The sequence below is a fragment of the Pleurodeles waltl genome, chromosome 6 (genome assembly GCF_031143425.1).
Source record: "Pleurodeles waltl isolate 20211129_DDA chromosome 6, aPleWal1.hap1.20221129, whole genome shotgun sequence".
Taxonomy (NCBI): domain Eukaryota; kingdom Metazoa; phylum Chordata; class Amphibia; order Caudata; family Salamandridae; genus Pleurodeles; species Pleurodeles waltl.
In genome coordinates, this window is record NC_090445.1 from 83172534 (window position 1) to 83189915 (window position 17382).

At 51.5% G+C, this 17382-nt stretch overlaps 4 non-coding genes across 4 annotated transcripts; all 4 read left to right on the forward strand.

Annotated features, from left to right (window-relative positions):
- The first annotated feature begins 2706 nt into the window (after positions 1-2706).
- Positions 2707-2779, forward strand: TRNAK-CUU (transfer RNA lysine (anticodon CUU)). The gene has a single exon. It is a non-coding gene; the product is annotated as a tRNA-Lys (tRNA).
- A 2374-nt stretch (positions 2780-5153) lies between these two features.
- TRNAM-CAU (transfer RNA methionine (anticodon CAU)) lies at positions 5154-5226 on the forward strand. The gene has a single exon. It is a non-coding gene; the product is annotated as a tRNA-Met (tRNA).
- Positions 5227-9224: 3998 nt separating this feature from the next.
- TRNAN-AUU (transfer RNA asparagine (anticodon AUU)) lies at positions 9225-9297 on the forward strand. Its single transcript has one exon. It is a non-coding gene; the product is annotated as a tRNA-Asn (tRNA).
- Positions 9298-16546: 7249 nt separating this feature from the next.
- TRNAK-CUU (transfer RNA lysine (anticodon CUU)) lies at positions 16547-16619 on the forward strand. The gene has a single exon. It is a non-coding gene; the product is annotated as a tRNA-Lys (tRNA).
- Positions 16620-17382: the final 763 nt, after the last annotated feature.

Below are 17382 nucleotides of genomic sequence, written 5' to 3' on the forward strand. Positions count from 1 at the left end.
AGTTCACACTGTTCTCTACTGGACATTTAAGTATGTGCCCAGAGACAGGTTGAGAGGACAGATGCATGTATATACCAGATTGAGCTCCAGAGAGACTGATGGGGACATAAGACTGGGGTAGAGCGAGAGATGGAGAAAGAGAAAGGTGCCTGTGTCGAGTCAGCAGCAGAGAAAATGAAACAACGGGGCCTCCTGGGATAACCACACACTACTTCCTCACAAAGAACACACAGAGGGGGTGTGAAACGACATAGGCACAGCAGCCCGGCTAGCTCAGTCGGTAGAGCTTGAGTCTCTTAAGGTCAGGGTCGTGGGTTTGAGCTCCCTGTTGGGCGTGATGCTTTTTAAAGGCTTCTCCATTTTCGGGTTTAACATTAACTCTCACCTTTTTCAGATATTGCGCTGAGGCTTAAAACTACACACACACACACACATCCTGCCGTTTGCCTCACGATTCCCACAGGACTCCACACAACGCAGAACTTCCCGCCCTGGGAGGCGTCGCTGGGAGCGGTCCTAGGCCGAGCCTTTCCTGCCCCCTTTCCTAGCCTGAGCCGCCCGTGCTTACAGCGAGCTCGGTGTCCGCTCCGGTCCGTCCTGTCCCCCCCATCCTTTCAAAAAGAGGAGTTTAAGGTCTAATCCCCGCTGGTGTTATGATTAAAGTAGGTATGAAAACTACTTTATGTCGGCAACAGGAATTGATCATGGTACTGGGGAAGATACTGCTCTTGAATGTGGAACCTTACACCGCTTAGCCATTCCAGCAGCCTACGGAACACGGCTCTGGAGGCTGACTGCCACCTCGCGAAACAGGGAGAGTTCACACTGTTCTCTACTGGACATTTAAGTATGTGCCCAGAGACAGGTTGAGAGGACAGATGCATGTATGTACCAGAGTGAGCTCCAGAGAGGCTGACGGGGACATAAGACTGGGGTAGAGCGAGAGATGGAGAAAGAGAAAGGTGCCTGTGTCGAGTCAGCAGCAGAGAAAATGAAACAAAGGGGCCTCCTGGGATAACCACACACTACTTCCTCACAAAGAACACACAGAGGGTTTGTGAAAAGACCTAGGCACAGCAGCCTGGCTAGCTCAGTCGGTAGAACATGAGACTCTTAATCTCAGGGTTGTGGGTTCGAGCCCCATGTTGGGCGTGATGCTTTTTAAAGGCTTCTCCATTTTCGGGTTTAACATTAACTCTCACCTTTTTCAGATATTTCGCTGAGGCTTAAAACTACACAAACACACATCCTGCAGTTTGCCTCACGATTCCCACAGGACTCCACACAACGCAGAACTTCCCGCCCTGGGAGGCGCCGCTGGGAGCGTTCCTAGGCCGAGCCTTTCCTGCGCCCTTTCCTAGCCTGAGCCGCCCGTGCTTACAGCAAGCTCGGAGTCCGCTCCGGTCCGTTCTGTCCCCCCCCATGCTTTCAAAAAGAGGAGTTTAAAGTCTCATCCCCGCTGGTGTTATGATTAAATTAGGTATGAAAACTACTTTATGTCGGCAGCGGGATTTCATCATGGGACTGGGGAAGATACTACTCTTGAATGTGGCACCTTAAACCGCTCAGCCGTTCCGGCAGCCTCCGGAACACGGCTCTGGAGGCTGACTGCCACCTCGCGAAACAGGGAGAGTTCACACTGTTCTCTACTGGACATTTAAGTATGTGCCCAGAGACAGGTTGAGAGGACATATGCATGTATGTACCAGAGTGAGCTCCAGAGAGTCTGATGGGGACAAAAGACTGGGGTAGAGCGAGAGATGGAGAAAGAGAAAGGTGCCTGTGTCGAGTCAGCAGCAGAGAAAATGAAACAAAGGGGCCTCCTGGGATAACCACACACTACTTCCTCACAAAAAACACACAGAGGGTTAGTGAAATGACATAGGCACTGCAGCCAGGCTAGCTCAGTAGGTAGAGCATGAGACTCTTAATCTCAGGGTCGTGCGTTCGAGCCCCACGTTGGTTGTGATACTTTTTAAAGGCTTCTCCCTTTTTGGGTGAACATTAACTCTCACGTTTTTTAGATATTTCGCTGAGGCTTAAAACTACACGTACACACATCCTGCAGTTTGCCCTTACAATTCCCACAGGACTCCACACAACGCAGCACTTCCCGCTCTGGGAGGCGCCGCTGGGAGTGGTCCTAGGCCGAGCCTTTCCTGCGCCCTTTCCTAGCCTGAGCCGCCCGTGCTTACAGCGAGCTCGGAATCCGCTCCGGTCCATCCTGTCCCCCCCATCTTTTCAAAAAGATGAGTTTAAGGTCTCATCCCCGCTGGTGTTATGATTAAAGTAGGTATGAAAACTACTTTATGTCGGCAGCAGGATTTGATCACGGGACTGGGGAAGATACTGCTCTTGAATGTGGCACCTTACACCGCTCGGCCATTCCGGCAGCCTCCGGAACATGGCTCTGGAAGCTGACTGCCACCTCGCGAAACAGGGAGAGTTCACACTGTTCTCTACTGGACATTTAAGTATGTGCCCAGAGACAGGTTGAGAGGACAGATGCATGTAAGTACCAGAGTGAGCTCCAGAGAGACTGATGGGGACATAAGACTGGGGTAGAGCGAGAGATGGAGAAAGAGAAAGGTGCCTGTGTCGAGTCAGCAACAGAGAAAATGAAACAAAGGGGCCTCCTGGAATAACCACACACTACTTCCTCACAGAGAACACACAGAGGATGTGTGAAATAACATAGGCACAGCAGCCCGGCTAGCTCAGTCGGTAGAGCATGAGACTCTTAATCTCAGGGTCGTGGGTTCGAGCCCCACGTTGGGCGTTATTTCTTTTAAAGACTTATCCATTTTCTGTTTGAACATTAACTCTCAACTTTTTCAGATATTTCGCTGAGGCTTAAAACTACACACACACACATCCTGCAGTTTGCCTCACGAATCCCACAGGACTCCACACAACGCAGCACTTCCCGCCCTAGGAGGCGCCGCTGGGAGCGGTCCTAGGCCGAGCCTTTCCTGCGCCCTTTCCTAGCCTGAGCCGCCCGTGCTTACAGCGAGCTCGGAGTCCGCTCCGGTCCGTCCTGTCTCCCCCCCATCCTTTCAAAAAGAGGAGTTTAAGGTCTCAACCCCGCTGGTGTTATGATTAAAGTAGGTATGAAAACGACTTTATGTCGGCAGCGGGAACTGATCACGGGACTGGGGAAGATACTGCTCTTGAATGTGGCACTTTACACCGCTCGGAAATTCCGGCAGCCTCCCGAACATGGCTCTGGAGGCTGACTGCCACCTCGCGAAACAGGGAGAGTTCACACTGTTCTCTACTGGACATTCAAGTATGTGCCCAGAGACAGGTTGAGAGGACAGATGCATGTATGTACCAGAGTGAGCTCCAGAGAGACTGATGGGGACATAAGACTGGGGTAGAGCGAGAGATGGAGAAAGAGAAAGATGCCTGTGTCGAGTCAGCAGCAGAGAAAATGAAACAAGGGGGCCTCCTGGGATAACCACACACTACTTCCTCACAAAGAACACACAGAAGGTGTGTGAAAAGTTATAAGCACAGCAGCCCGGCTAGCTCAGTCGGTAGAGCATGAGATTCTTAATCTCAGGGTCGTGGGTGTGAGCCCCGCGTTGGGTGTGATGCTTTTTAAAGGCTTCTCCGTTTTCGGGTTTAACATTAACTCTCACCTTTTTCAGATATTTTGCTGAGGCATAAAACTACACAAACACACATCCTGCAGTTTGCCTCACGATTTCCACAGGACTCCACACAACGCAGCACTTCCCGCCCTGGGAGGCGCCGCTGGGAGCGGTCCTAGGCTGAGCCTTTCCAGCGCCCTTTCCTAGCCTGAGCCGCCCGTGCTTACAGCGTGCTTGGAGTCCTCTCCGGTCCGTCCTGTCCCCCCCCGCATCCTTTCAAAAAGAGGAGTTTAAGGTCTCATCCCCGCTGGTGTTATGATTAAAGTAGGTATGAAAACTACTTTATGTCGGCAGCGGGATTTGATCACGGGACTGGGGAAGATACTGCTCTTGAATGTGGCGCCTTACAGCACTCAGCCATTCCGGCAGCCTCCAAAACACGGCTCTGGATGCTGACTGCCACCTCGCGAAACAGGGAGAGTTCACACTGTTCTCTACTGGACATTTAAGTATGTGCCCAGAGACAGGTTGAGACGACAGATGCATGTATGTACCAGAGTGAGCTCCAGAGAGACTGATGGGGACATAAGACTGGAGTAGAGCGAGAGATGGAGAAAGAGAAAGGTGCCTGTGTCGAGTCAGCAGCAGAGAAAATGAAACAAAGGGGCCTCCTGGGATAACCACACACTACTTCCTCACAAAGAACACACAGAGGGTGTGTGAAATGACATAGTCAAAGTACCCTGGCTAGCTCAGTTGGTAGAGCATGAGACTCTTAATCTCAGGGTCGTGGGTTCGAGCCCCATGTTGGGCGTGATGCTTTTTAAAATCTTCTCCATTTTCGGGTTGAACATTAACTCTCACCTTTTTCAGATATTTCGCTGAGGCTTAAAACTACACACACACACACATCCTGCCGTTTGCCTCACGATTCCCACAGGACTCCACACAACGCAGCACTTCCCGCCCTGGGAGGCGCCGCTGGGAGCGGTCCTAGGCCGAGCCTTTCCTGCGCCCTTTCCTAGCCTGGCCGCCCGTGCTTACAGCGAGCTCGGAGTCCGCTGCGGTCCGTCCTGTCCCCCCCCATCCTTTCAAAAAGAGGAGTTTAAGGTCTCATCCCCGCTGGTGTTATGATTAAAGTAGGTATGAAAACTACTTTATGTCAGCAGTGGGATTTGATCATGGGACTGGGGAAGATACTGCTCTTGAATGTGGCACCTTACACCGCTCGGCCATTCCGGCAGCCTACAGGACAAGGCTCTGGAAGCTGACTGCCACCTCGCGAAACAGGGAGAGTTCACACTGATTCTCTACTGGACATTTAAGTATGTGCCCAGAGACAGGTTGAGAGGACAGATGCATGTATGTACCAGAGTGAGCTCCAGAGAGACTGATGGGGACATAAGACTGGGGTAGAGCGAGAGATGGAGAAAGAGAAAGGTGCCTGTGTCGAGTCAGCAGCAGAGAAAATGAAACAAAGGGGCCTCCTGGGATAACCACACACTACTTCCTCACAAAGAACACACAGAGGGTGTGTGAAATGACATAGGCACAGCAACCAGGCTAGCTCAGTCGGTAGAGCATGAGACTCATAATCTCAGGGTCGTGGGTTCGAGCCCCATGTTGGGTGTGATGCTTTTTAAGGCTTATCCATTTTCGGGTTTAACATTAACTCTCACCTTTTTCAGATATTTCGCTGAGGCTTAAAACTACACACACACACATCCTGCATTTTGCCTCACAATTCCCACAGGACTCCACATAATGCAGCACTTCCCGCCCTGGGAGGCGCCGCTGGGAGCGGTCCTAGGCCGAGCCTTTCCTGCGCCCTTTCCTAGCCTGAGCCGCCCGTGCTTACAGCGAGCTCGGAGTCCGCTCCGGTCTGTCCTGCTCCCCGCCCCATCCTTTCAAAAAGAGGAGTTTAAGGTCTCATCCCCGCTGGTGTTATGATTAAAGTAGGTGTGAAAACTACTTTATGTCAGCAGCAGGATTTGATCACGGGACTGGGGAAGATACTGTTCTTGAATGTGGCACCTTACACCGCTCGGCCATTCCGGCAGCCTCCGGAACACCGCTCTGGAGACTGACTGCCACCTCGCGAAACAGGGAGAGTTCACACTGTTCTCTACTGGACATTTAGGTATGTGCCCAGAGACAGGTTGAGAGGACAGATGCATGTATGTACCAGAGTGAGCTCCAGAAAGACTGATGGGGACATAAGACTGGGGTAGAGAGAGAGATGGAGAAAGAGAAAGGTGCCTGTGTCGAGTCAGCAGCAGAGAAAATGAAACAAAGTGGCCTCCTGGGATAACCACACACTACTTCCTCACAAAGAACACACAGAGGGTGTGTGAAATGACATAGGCACAGCAACCCGGCTAGCTCAGTCGGTAGAGCATGAGACTCTTAATCTCAGGGTCGTGGGTTCGAGCCCCATGTTGGGCGTGATGCTTTTAAAAGGCTTCTCCATTTTCGGGTTTAACATTAACTCTCACCTTTTTCAGATATTTCGCTGAGGCTTAAAACTACACACACACATCCTGCAGTTTGCCTCACGATTCCCACAGGACTCCACACAACGCAGCACTTCCCGCCCTGGGAGGCGCCGCTGGGAGCGGTCCTAGGCCGAGCCTTTCCTGCGCCCTTTCCTAGCCTCAGCCGCCCGTGCTTACAGCGAGCTCGGAGTCTGCTCCGGTCCGTCCTGCCCCCCGCCCCATCCTTTCAAAAAGAGGAGTTTAAGGTCTCATCCCCGCTGGTGTTATGATTAAAGTAGGTGTGAAAACTACTTTATGTCAGCAGCAGGATTTGATCACGGGACTGGGGAAGATACTGTTCTTGAATGTGGCGCCTTACACCGCTCGGCCATTCCGGCAGCCTCCGAAACACAGCTCTGGAGGCTGACTGCCACCTCGCGATTCAGGGAGAGATCACAATGTTCTCTACTGGACATTTAAGTATGTGCCCAGAGACAGGTTGAGAGGACAGATGCATGTATGTACCAGAGTGAGCTCCAGAGAGACTGATGGGGACATAAGATTGGGGTAGAGCGAGAGATGGAGAAAGAGAAAGGTGCCTGTGTCGAGTCAGCAGCAGAGAAAATGAAACAAAGGGGCCTCCTGGGATAACCACACACTATTTCCTCGCAAAGAACACACAGAGAGTGTGTGAAATGACAAAGACACAGCAGCCAGGCTAGCTCAGTCGGTAGAACATGAGACTTTTAATCTCAGGGTCGTGGGTTCGAGCCACACGTTGAGTGTGTTGATTTTTAAAGGCTTCTCCATTTTCGGGTTTAACATTAACTCTCACCTTTTTTAGATATTTCACTGAGGCTTAAAACTACACACACACACATCCTGCAGTTTGCCTCACGATTCCCACAGGACTCCACACAACGCAGCACTTCCCGCCCTGGGAGGCGCCGCTGGGAGCGGTCCTAGGCCAAGCCTTTCCTGTGCCCTTTCCTAGCCTGAGCCGCCCATGCTTACAGCGAGCTCGGAGTCTGGTCCTGTCCGTCCTGTCCCCCCCCATCATCCAAAAAGAGGAGTTTAAGCTCTCATCCCCGCTGGTGTTATGATTAAAGTAGGTATGAAAACTACTTTATGTCGGCAGCGGGATTTGATTACAGGACTGGGGAAGATACTGCTCTTGAATGTGGCCCCTTACACCGATCGGCCATTCCGGCAGCCTCCGGAACACGGCTGTGGAGGCTGACTGCCACCTTGCGAAACAGGGAGAGTTCGCACTGTTCTCTACTGGACATTTAAGTATGTGCCCAGAGACAGGTTGAGAGGACAAATGCATGTATGTACCAGAGTGAGCTCTGGAGAGACTGATGGGGACATAAGACTGGGGTAGAGCGAGAGATGGAGAAAGAGAAAGGTGCCTGTGTCGAGTCAGCAGCAGAGAAAATGAAACAAAGGGGCCTCCTGGGATAACCACACACTACTTCCTCACAAAGAACACACAGAGGGTGTGTGAAATGACAGTTGGCACAGCATCCCGGCTATCTCAGTCGGTAGAAAATGAGACTTAATCTCAGGGTCGTGGGTTCGAGCCACACGTTGAGCGTGATGATTTTTAAAGGCTTCTCCATTTTCGGGTTTAACATTAACTCTCACCTTTTTCAGATATTTCGCTGAGGCTTAAAACTACACACACACACACATCCTGCAGTTTGCCCCACGATTCCCACAGGACTCCACACAATGCAGCACTTCCCGCCCTGGGAGGCGCCGCTGGGAGCGGTCCTAGGCCGAGCCTTTCCTGAGCCCTTTCCTAGCCTGAGCCGCCCGTGCTTACAGCGAGCTCGGAGTCCGCTCCGGTCGGTACTGTCCCCCCCATCCTTTCAAAAAGAGGAGTTTAAGGTCTCATCCCCGCTGGTGTTATGATTAAAATTGGTATGGAAACTACTTTATGTCAGCAGCAGGATTTGATCACAGGACTGGGGACGATACTGCTCTTGAATGTGGCGCCTTACACCGCTCGGCCATTCCGGCAGCCTCCGGAACATAGCTCTGGAGGCTGACTGCCACCTCGCGAAACAGGGAGAGTTCACACTGTTCTCTACTGGACATTTAAGTATGTGCCCAGAGACAGGTTGAGAGGACAGATGCATGTATGTACCAGAGTGAGCTCCAGAGAGACTGATGGGGACATAAGACTGGGGTAGAGCGAGAGATGGAGAAAGAGAAAGGTGCCTGTGTCGAGTCAGCAGCAGAGAAAATGAAACAAAGGGGCCTCCTGGGATAACCACACACTACTTCCTCACAAAGAACACACAGTGGGTGTGTGAAATGACATAGGCACATCAGCCCGGCTAGCTCAGTCAGTAGAGCATGAGACTCTTAATCTCAGAGTTGGGTTCGAGCCCCATGTTGGGCGTGATGCTTTTTTAAGGCTTCTCCATTTTCGGTTTTAACATTAACTCTCACCTTTTTCAGATATTTTGCTGAGGCTTAAAACTACACACACACACACATCCTGCAGTTTGCCTCACGATTCCCACTGGACTCCACACAACGCAGCACTTCCCGCCCTGGGAGGCGCCGCTGGGAGCGGTCCTAGGCCGAGCCTTTCCTGCTCCCTTTCCTAGCCTGAGCCGCCCGTGCTTACAGTGAGCTCGGAGTCCGCTCCTGTCCGTCCTGTCCCCCCCCCATCCTTTTAAAAATAGGAGTTTAAGATCTCATCCCCGCTGGTGTTATGATTAAAGTAGGTATGAAAACTACTTTATGTCGACAGCGGGATTTGATCACATGACTGGGGAAGATACTGCTTTTGAATGTGGCACCTTACACTGCTCGGCCATTCCGGCAGCCTCCAGAGCACAGCTCTGGAGGCTGACTGCCAGCTCGCGAAACAGAAAGATTTCACACTGTTCTCTACTGGACATTTAAGTATGTGCCCAGAGACAGGTTGAGAGGACAGATGCATGTATGTACCAGAGTGAGCTCCAGAGAGACTGACGGGGACATAAGACTGGGGTAGAGCGAGAGATGGAGAAAGAGAAAGGTGCCTCTGTCGAGTCAGCAGCAGAGAAAATGAAACAAAGGGGCCTCCTGGGATAACCACACACTACTTCCTCACAAAGAACACACAGACGGTGTGTGAAATGACATAGGCACTGCAGCCTGGCTAGCTCAGTCGGTAGAGCATGAGACTATTAACCTCAAGGTCGTGGGCTCGAGCCCAATGCTGGGCGTGATGATTTTTAAAGGCTTCTCCATTTTCGGGTTTAACATTAACTCTCACCTTTTTCAGATATTTCACTGAGGCTTAAAACTACACACACACACATCCTGCAGTTTGCCTCACGATTCCCACAGGACTCCACACAACGCAGCACTTCCTGCCCTGGGAGGCGCCGCTGGGAGCGGTCCTAGGCCGAGCCTTTCCTGCGCCCTTTCCTAGCCTGAGCCGCCCAAGCTTACAGCGAGCTCGGAGTCCGCTCTCGTCCGTCCTGTCCCCCCCATCATTCAAAAAGAGGAGTTTAAGGTATCATCCCCGCTGGTGTTATGATTAAAGTAGGTATGAAAACTACTTTAATTCGGCAGAGGGATTTGATCACGGGACTGGGGAAGATACTGCTCTTGAATGTGGCGCTTTACACCGCTCGACAATTCCAGCAGCCTCCGGAACACGGCTCTGGAGGCTGACTGCCACCTCTCGAAACAGGGAGAGTTCACACTGTTCTCTACTGGACATTTAAGTATGTGCCCAGAGACAGGTTGAGAGGACAGATGCATGTATGTACCAGAGTGAGCTCCAGAGAGACTGATGGGGACATAAGACTGGGGTAGAGCGAGAGATGGAGAAAGAGAAAGGTGCCTGTGTCAAGTCAGCAGCAGAGAAAATGAAACAGAGGGGCCTCCTGGGATAACCACACACTACTTCCTCACAAAGAACACACAGAGGGTGTATGAAATGACATAGGCACGGTAGCCCGGCTAGCTTATTGGTGGAGCATGAGACTCTTAATCTCATGGTCGTGAGTTCGAGCCCCACGTTGGGCGTGTTGCTTTTTAAAGGCTTCTCCATTTTCGGGTTTAACATTATCTCTCAACTATTTCATATATATTTCGCTGAGGCTTAAAACTACACACACACACACACACATTCTGCAGTTTGCCTCACGATTCCCACAGGACTCCACACAACACAGCACTTCCCGCCTTGGGAGGCGCCGCTGGGAGCGGTCCTAGGCCGAGTTTTCACTGCGCCCTTTCCTAGCCTGAGCCGCCCTTGCTTACAGCGAGATCGGAGTCCGCTCCGGTCCATCCTGTCCCCCCCAATCTTTAAAAAAGTGGAGTTTAAAGTCTCATCCCCGCTGGTGTTATGATTAACATAGATACGAAAACTACTTTATGTCAGCAGCGGGATTTGATCACGGGACTGGGGAAGATACTGTTCTTGAATGTGTCGCCTTACACCGCTCAGCCATTTCGGCAGCCTCATGGACACGTCTCTGGAGGCTGACTGCCACCTCGCGAAACAGGGAGAGTTCACACTGTTCTCTTCTGGACATTTAAGTATGTGCCCAGAGACAGGTTGAGAGGACAGATGCATGTATGTACCAGAGTGAGCTCCAGAGAGACTGATGGGGACATAAGACTGGGGTAGAGCGAGAGATGGAGAAAGAGAAAGGTGCCTGTGTCGAGTCAGCAGCAGAGAAAATGAAACAAAGGGGCCTCCTGGAATAACCACACACTACTTCCTCACAAAGAACACACAGAGAGTGTGTGAAAGAATATAGGCACAGCAACCTGGCTAGCTCAGGCGGTAGAGCATGAGACTCTTAATCTCAGGGTCGTGGGTTCGAGCCCCATGTTGGGTGTGATGCTTTTTAAAGGCTTTTCCATTTTCGGGTTTAACATTAACTCTCACCTTTTTCAGATATTTCGCTGAGGCTTAAAACTACACACACACACACACACATCCTGCAGTTTGCCTCACAATTCCCACAGGACTCCACACAACGCAGCAGTTCCCGCCCTGGGAGGCGCCGCTGGGAGCGGTCCTAGTCCGAGCCTTTCCTGCGCCCTTTCCTAGCCTGAGCCGCCCGGGCTTACAGTGAGCTCAGAGTCCGCTCCGGTCCGTCCTGTCCCCCCCCATCCTTACAAAAAGAGGAGTTTAAGATCTCATCCCCGCTGGTGTTATGATTAAAGTAGGTATGAAAACTACTTTATGTCAGCAGTGGGATTTGATCATAGAACTGGGGAAGATACTGCTCTTGAATTTGGCGCCTTACACCGCTCGGCCATTCCGGCAGCCTCCGGAATACAGCTCTGGAAGCTGAGTGCCACATCGTGAAACAGGGAGAGTTCACAGTGTTCTCTACTGGACATTTAAGTATGTGCCTAGAGACAGGTTGAGAGGACAGATACATGTATGTACCAGAGAGAGCTCCAGAGAGACTGATGGGGACATAAGACTGGGATTGAGCCAGAGATGGAGAAAGAGAAAGGTGCCTGTGTCCAGTCAGCAGCAGAGAAAATAAAACAAAGGGGCCTCCTGGGATAACCACACACTACTTCCTCACAAAGAACACACAGATGGTGTGTGAAATGACGTAGACACAGAAGCCCGGCTAGCTCAGTCGGTAGGGCATGAGACTCTTAATTTCAGGGTTGTGGGTTCGAGCCCCACATTGGGTGAGATGCTTTTTAAAGGCTTCTCCATTTTCGGGTTTAACATTAACTCTCACCTTTTTCAGATATTTCGCTGAGGCTTAAAACTACACACACACACATCCTGCAGTTTGCCTCACGATTCCCACAGGACTCCACACAACACAGCACTTCCCGCACTGGGAGGCACCGCTGGGAGCGGTCCTAGGCCGAGCCTTTCCTGCGCCCTTTCCTAGCCTGAGCCGCCCGTGCTTACAGCGAGCTCGGAGTCCGCTCCGGTCCGTCCTGTCCCCCCCCCAATCTTTCAAAAAGAGAAGTTTAAGGTCTCATCCCCGCTGGTGTTATGATTAAAGTAGGTATGAAAACTACTTTATTTCAGCAGTGGGATTTGATCACGGGACTGTGGAAGATACTGCTCTTGACTGTGGCGCCTTACACTGCTCAGACATTCCGGCAGCCTCCGGAGCACGGCTCTGGAGGCTGACTGCCAGCTCGCGAAACAGGGAGAGTTCACACTGTTCTCTACTGGACATTTAAGTATGTGCCCAGAGACAGGTTGAGAGGACAGATGCATGTATGTACCAGAATGAGCTCCAGAGAGACTGATGGGGACATAAGACTGCAGTAGAGCGAGAGATGGAGAAAGAGAAAGGTGCCTGTGTCGAGTCAGCAGCAGAGAAAATGAAACAAAGGGGCCTTCTGGGATAACCACACACTACTTCCTCACAAAGAACACACAGAGGGTGTGCGAAATGACATCGGCACAGTAGCCCGGCTAGCTCAGTCGGTAGAGCATGAGACTCTTAATCTCAGGGTCGTGGGTTTGAGCCTGACATTGGGCGTAATGCTTTTTTAAGGCTTCTACATTTTTGGGTTTAACATTAACTCTTACCTTTTTCAGATATTTTGCTGAGGCTTAAAACTACACACACACACATCCTGCAGTTTGCCTCATGATTCCCACAGGACTCCACACAACGCAGCACTTCCCGCCCTGGGAGGCGCCGCTGGGAGCGGTCCGAGGCCGAGCATTTCCTGTGCCCTTTCCTAGCTTGAGACGCCCGTGCTTACAGCGAGCTCGGAGTCCGCTCCGGTCCGTCCTGTCCCCCCCCATCCTTTCAAAAAGAGCAGTTTAAGGTCTCATCCCCGCTGGTGTTATGATTAAAGTAGGTATGAAAACTACTTTATGTTGGCAGCAGGATTTGATCACGGGACTGGGGAAGATACTGCTCTTGAATGTGGCGCCTTACACCGCTCGGGCATTCCAGCAGCCTCTGGAACACGGCTCTGGAGGCTGACTGCCACCTCGCAAAACAGGGAGAGTTCACACTGTTCTCTACTGGACATTTAAGTATGTGCCCAGAGACAGGTTAAGAGGACAGATGCATGTATGTACCAGAGTGAGCTCCAGAGAGACTGATGGGGACATAAGACTGGGGTAGAGCGAGAGATGGAGAAAGAGAAAGGTGCCTGTGTCGATTCAGCAGCAGAGAAAATGAAACAAAGGGGCCTCCTGGGATAACCACACACTACTTCCTCACAAAGAACACACAGAGCGTGTATGAAATGACATAGGCACAGTAGCCCGGCTAGCTTATTGGTAGAGCATGAGACTCTTAATCTCAGGGTCGTGGGTTAGAGCCCCATGTTGGGCGTGATGCTTTTTAAAGGCTTCTCCATTTTCGGGTTTAACATTAACTCTCAACTTTTTCAGATATATTGCGCTGAGGCTTAAAACTACACACACATATTGCAGTTTGCCTCACGATTCCCACAGGACTCCACACAACGCAGTACTTCCCGCCCTGGGAGGCGCCGCTGGGAGAGGTCTAAGGCCGAGCCTTTCCTGCGCCCTTTCCTAGCCTGAGCCGCCCTTGCTTACAGCGAGCTCGGAGTCCGCTCCGGTCTGTTTTGTCCCCCCCCATCCCTTCAAAAAGAGGAGTTTAAGGTCTCATCCCCGCTGGTGTTATGATTAAAGTAGGTATGAAAACTACTTAAATTCGTCAGCAGGATTCGATCACGGTACTGGGGAAGATACTGCTCTTGAACGTGGCGCCTTACACCGCTCGGCCATTCCGGCAGCCTCTGGAACCTGGCTCTGGAGGCTGACTGCCACCTCTCGAAACAGGGAGATTTCACACTATTCTCTACTGGACATTTAACTATGTGCCCAGAGACAGGTTGAGAGGACAGATGCATGTATGTACCAGAGTGAGCTCCAGGGAATCTTATGGGGACATAAGACTGGGGTAGAGCGAGAGATGGAGAAAGAGAAAGGTGCCTGTGTCGAGTCAGCAGCAGAGAAAATTAAACAAAGGGGCCTCCTGGGATAACCACACACTACTTCCTCACAAAGAACACACAGAGGGTGTGTGAAATGACGTAGGCACAGCAGCCCGGCTAGCTCAGTCGGTAGAGCATGAGACTCTTAATCTCAGGGGTGTGGGTTCGAGCCCCACGTTGGGTGTGATGCTTTTTAAAGGCTTCTCCATTTTCGGGTTTAACATTAACTCTCACCTTTTTCAGGTATTTCGCTGAGGCTTAAAACTACACACACACACATCCTGCAGTTTGCCTCACGATTCCCACAGGACTCCACACAACGTAGCACTTCCCTCCCTGGGAGGCGCCTCTGGGAGCGGTCCTAGGCCGAGCCTTTCCTGCTCCCTTTCCTAGCCTGAGCCGCCCGTGCTTACAGCGAGCTCGGAGTCCTCTCCGGTCCGTCCTGTCCCCCCCCATCCTTTCAAAAAGAGGAGTTTAAGGTCTCATCCCCACTGGTGTTATGATTAAAGTAGGTATGAAAACTACTTTATATCGGCAGTGGAATTTGATCACAGGACTGGGGAAGATACTGCTCTTGAATGTGGCACCTTACACCGCTCGGCCATTCTGGCAGCCTCCGGAACACAGCTCTGGAGGCTGACTGCCACCTCGCGAAACAGGGAGAGTTCACACTGTTCTCTACTGGATATTTAAGTATGTGCCCAGAGACAGGTTGAGAGGACAGATGCATGTATGTACCAGAGTGAGCTCCAGAGAGACTGATGGGGACATAAGACTGGGGTAGAGCGAGAGATGTAGAAAGAGAAAGGTGCCTGTGTCGAGTCAGCAGCACAGAAAATGAAACAAAGGGGCCTCCTGGGATAACCACACACTACTTCCTCACAAAGAACACACAGAGAATGTGTGACATGACCTAGGCACAGCAGCCTGGCTAGCTCAGTCGGTAGAGCATGAGACTCTTAATCTCAGGGTCGTGGGTTCAAGCCCCACATTGGGCGTGATGCTTTTTAAAAGCTTATCCATTTTCGGGTTTAACATTAACTCTCACCTTTTTCAGATATTTCGCTGAGGCTTAAAACTACACACTCACACATCCTGCAGTTTGCCTCACGATTCCCACAGGACTTCTCACAACGCAGCACTTCGCGCTGCTGGGAGCGGTCCTAGGCCGAGCCTTTCCTGTGCACTTTCCTAGCCTGAGCCGCCCGTGCTTACAGCGAGCGCGGAGTCCGCTCCGGTCCGTCCTGTCCCCCCCCCATCCTTTCAAAAAGAGGAGTTTAAGGTCTCATCCCCGCTGGTGTTATGATTAAAGTATGTATGAAAACTACTTTATATCGGCAGCGGAATTTGATCACAGGACTGGGGAAGATACTGCTCTTGAATGTGGCACCTTACACCGCTCGGCCATTCCGGCAGCCTGCGGAACACTGCTCTGGAGGCTGACTGCCACCTCGCGAAACAGGGAGAGTTCACACTATTCTCTACTGGACATTTAAGTATGTGCCCAGAGACAGGTTGAGAGGACAGATGCATGTATGTACCAGAGTGAGCACCAGAGAGACTGACGGGGACATAAGACTGGGGTAGAGCGAGAGATGGAGAAAGAGAAAGGTGCCTGTGTCGAGTCAGCAGCAGAGAAAATTAAACAAAGGGGCCTCCTGGGATAACCACACACTACTTCCTCACAAACAACACACAGAGGGTGTGTGAAATAACATAAGCACAGCAGCCCGGCTAGCTCAGTCGGCAGAGCATGAGACTCTTAATCTCAGGGTTGTGCGTTCGAGCCCCACGTTGGGTGTGATACTTTTTAAAGGCTTCTCCATTTTCGGGTTTAACATTAACTCTCACGTTTTTCAGATATATTTCGCTAAGGCTTAAAACTACACACACACACACATCCTGCAGTTTGCCTCACGATTCCCACAGGACTCCACACAACGCAGCACTTCCCGCCCTGTGAGGCGCCGCTGGGAGCGGTCCTAGGCCGAGCCTTTCCTGAGCCCTTTTCTAGCCTGAGCCGCCTGTGCTTAAAGCGAGCTCAGAGTCCGCTCCGGTCCGTCCTGTCTCCCCCCCATCCTTTCAAAAAGAGGAGTTTAAGGTCTCAACCCAGCCGGTGTTATGATTAAAGTAGGTATGAAAACTACTTTATGTCGGCAGCGGGAATTGATCACGGGACTAGGGAAGATACTGCTTTTGAATGTGGCGCCTTACACCGCTCGGAAATTCCGACAGCCTCCCGAACACGGCTCTGGAGGCTGACTGCCACCTCGCGAAATAGGGAGAGTTCACACTGTTCTCTACTGGACATTCAAGTATGTGCCAAGAGACAGGTTGAGAGGACAGATGCATGTTTGTACCAGAGTGAGCTCCAGAGAGACTGATGGGGACATAAGACTGGGTTAGAGCGAGAGATGGAGAAAGGTGCCTGTGTCGAGTCAGCAGCAGAGAAAATGAAACAAAGGGGCCTCTTGGGATAACCACACACTACTTCCTCACAAAGAACACACAGAGGTTGTGTGAAATAACACAGGCACAGTAGCCCGGCTAGCTCAGTCGGTAGAGCATGAGACTCTTAATCTCAGGGTCGTGGGTTCGAGCCCCATGTTGGGCGTGATGATTTTTAAAGGCTTTTCCATTTTCGGGTTTAACATTAACTCTCACCTTTTTCAGATATTTTGCTGAAGCTTAAAACGACACACACACACATCCTGCCGTTTGCCTCACGATTCCCACAGGACTCCACACAACGCAGCACTTCCAGCCCTGGGAGGCGCCGCTGGGAGCGGTCCTAGGCCCAGCCTTTCCTGCGCCCTTTCCTAGCCTGAGCCGCCCGTGCTTACAGCGAGGTCGGAGTCCGCTCCGGTCCGTCCTGTCCCCCCCCATCCTTTCAAAATGAGGAGTTTAAGGTCTCATCCCCGCTGGTGTTATGATTAAAGTAGGTAAGAAAACTACTTTATGTCAGCAGCAGGATTTGATCACAGGACTGGGGACGATACGGCTCTAGAATGTGGCACCTTACACCGCTCGGCCATTCCGGCAGCCTGCAGAACACTGCTCTGGAGGCTGACTGCCACCTCGCAAAACAGGGAGAGTTCACACTGTTCTCTACTGGACATTTAAGTATGTGCCCAGAGACAGGTTGAGAGGACAGATGCATGTATGTATCAGAGTGAGGTCCAGAGAGACTGATGGGGACATAAGACTAGGGTAGAGCGAGAGATGGAGAAAGAGAAAGGTGCCTGTGTCGAGTCAGCAGCAGAGAAAATGAAACAAAGGGGCCTCCTGGGATAACCACACACTACTTCCTCACAAAGAACACACAGAGGATGTGTGAAATAACATAGACACAACAGCCTGGCTAGCTCAGTCGGTAG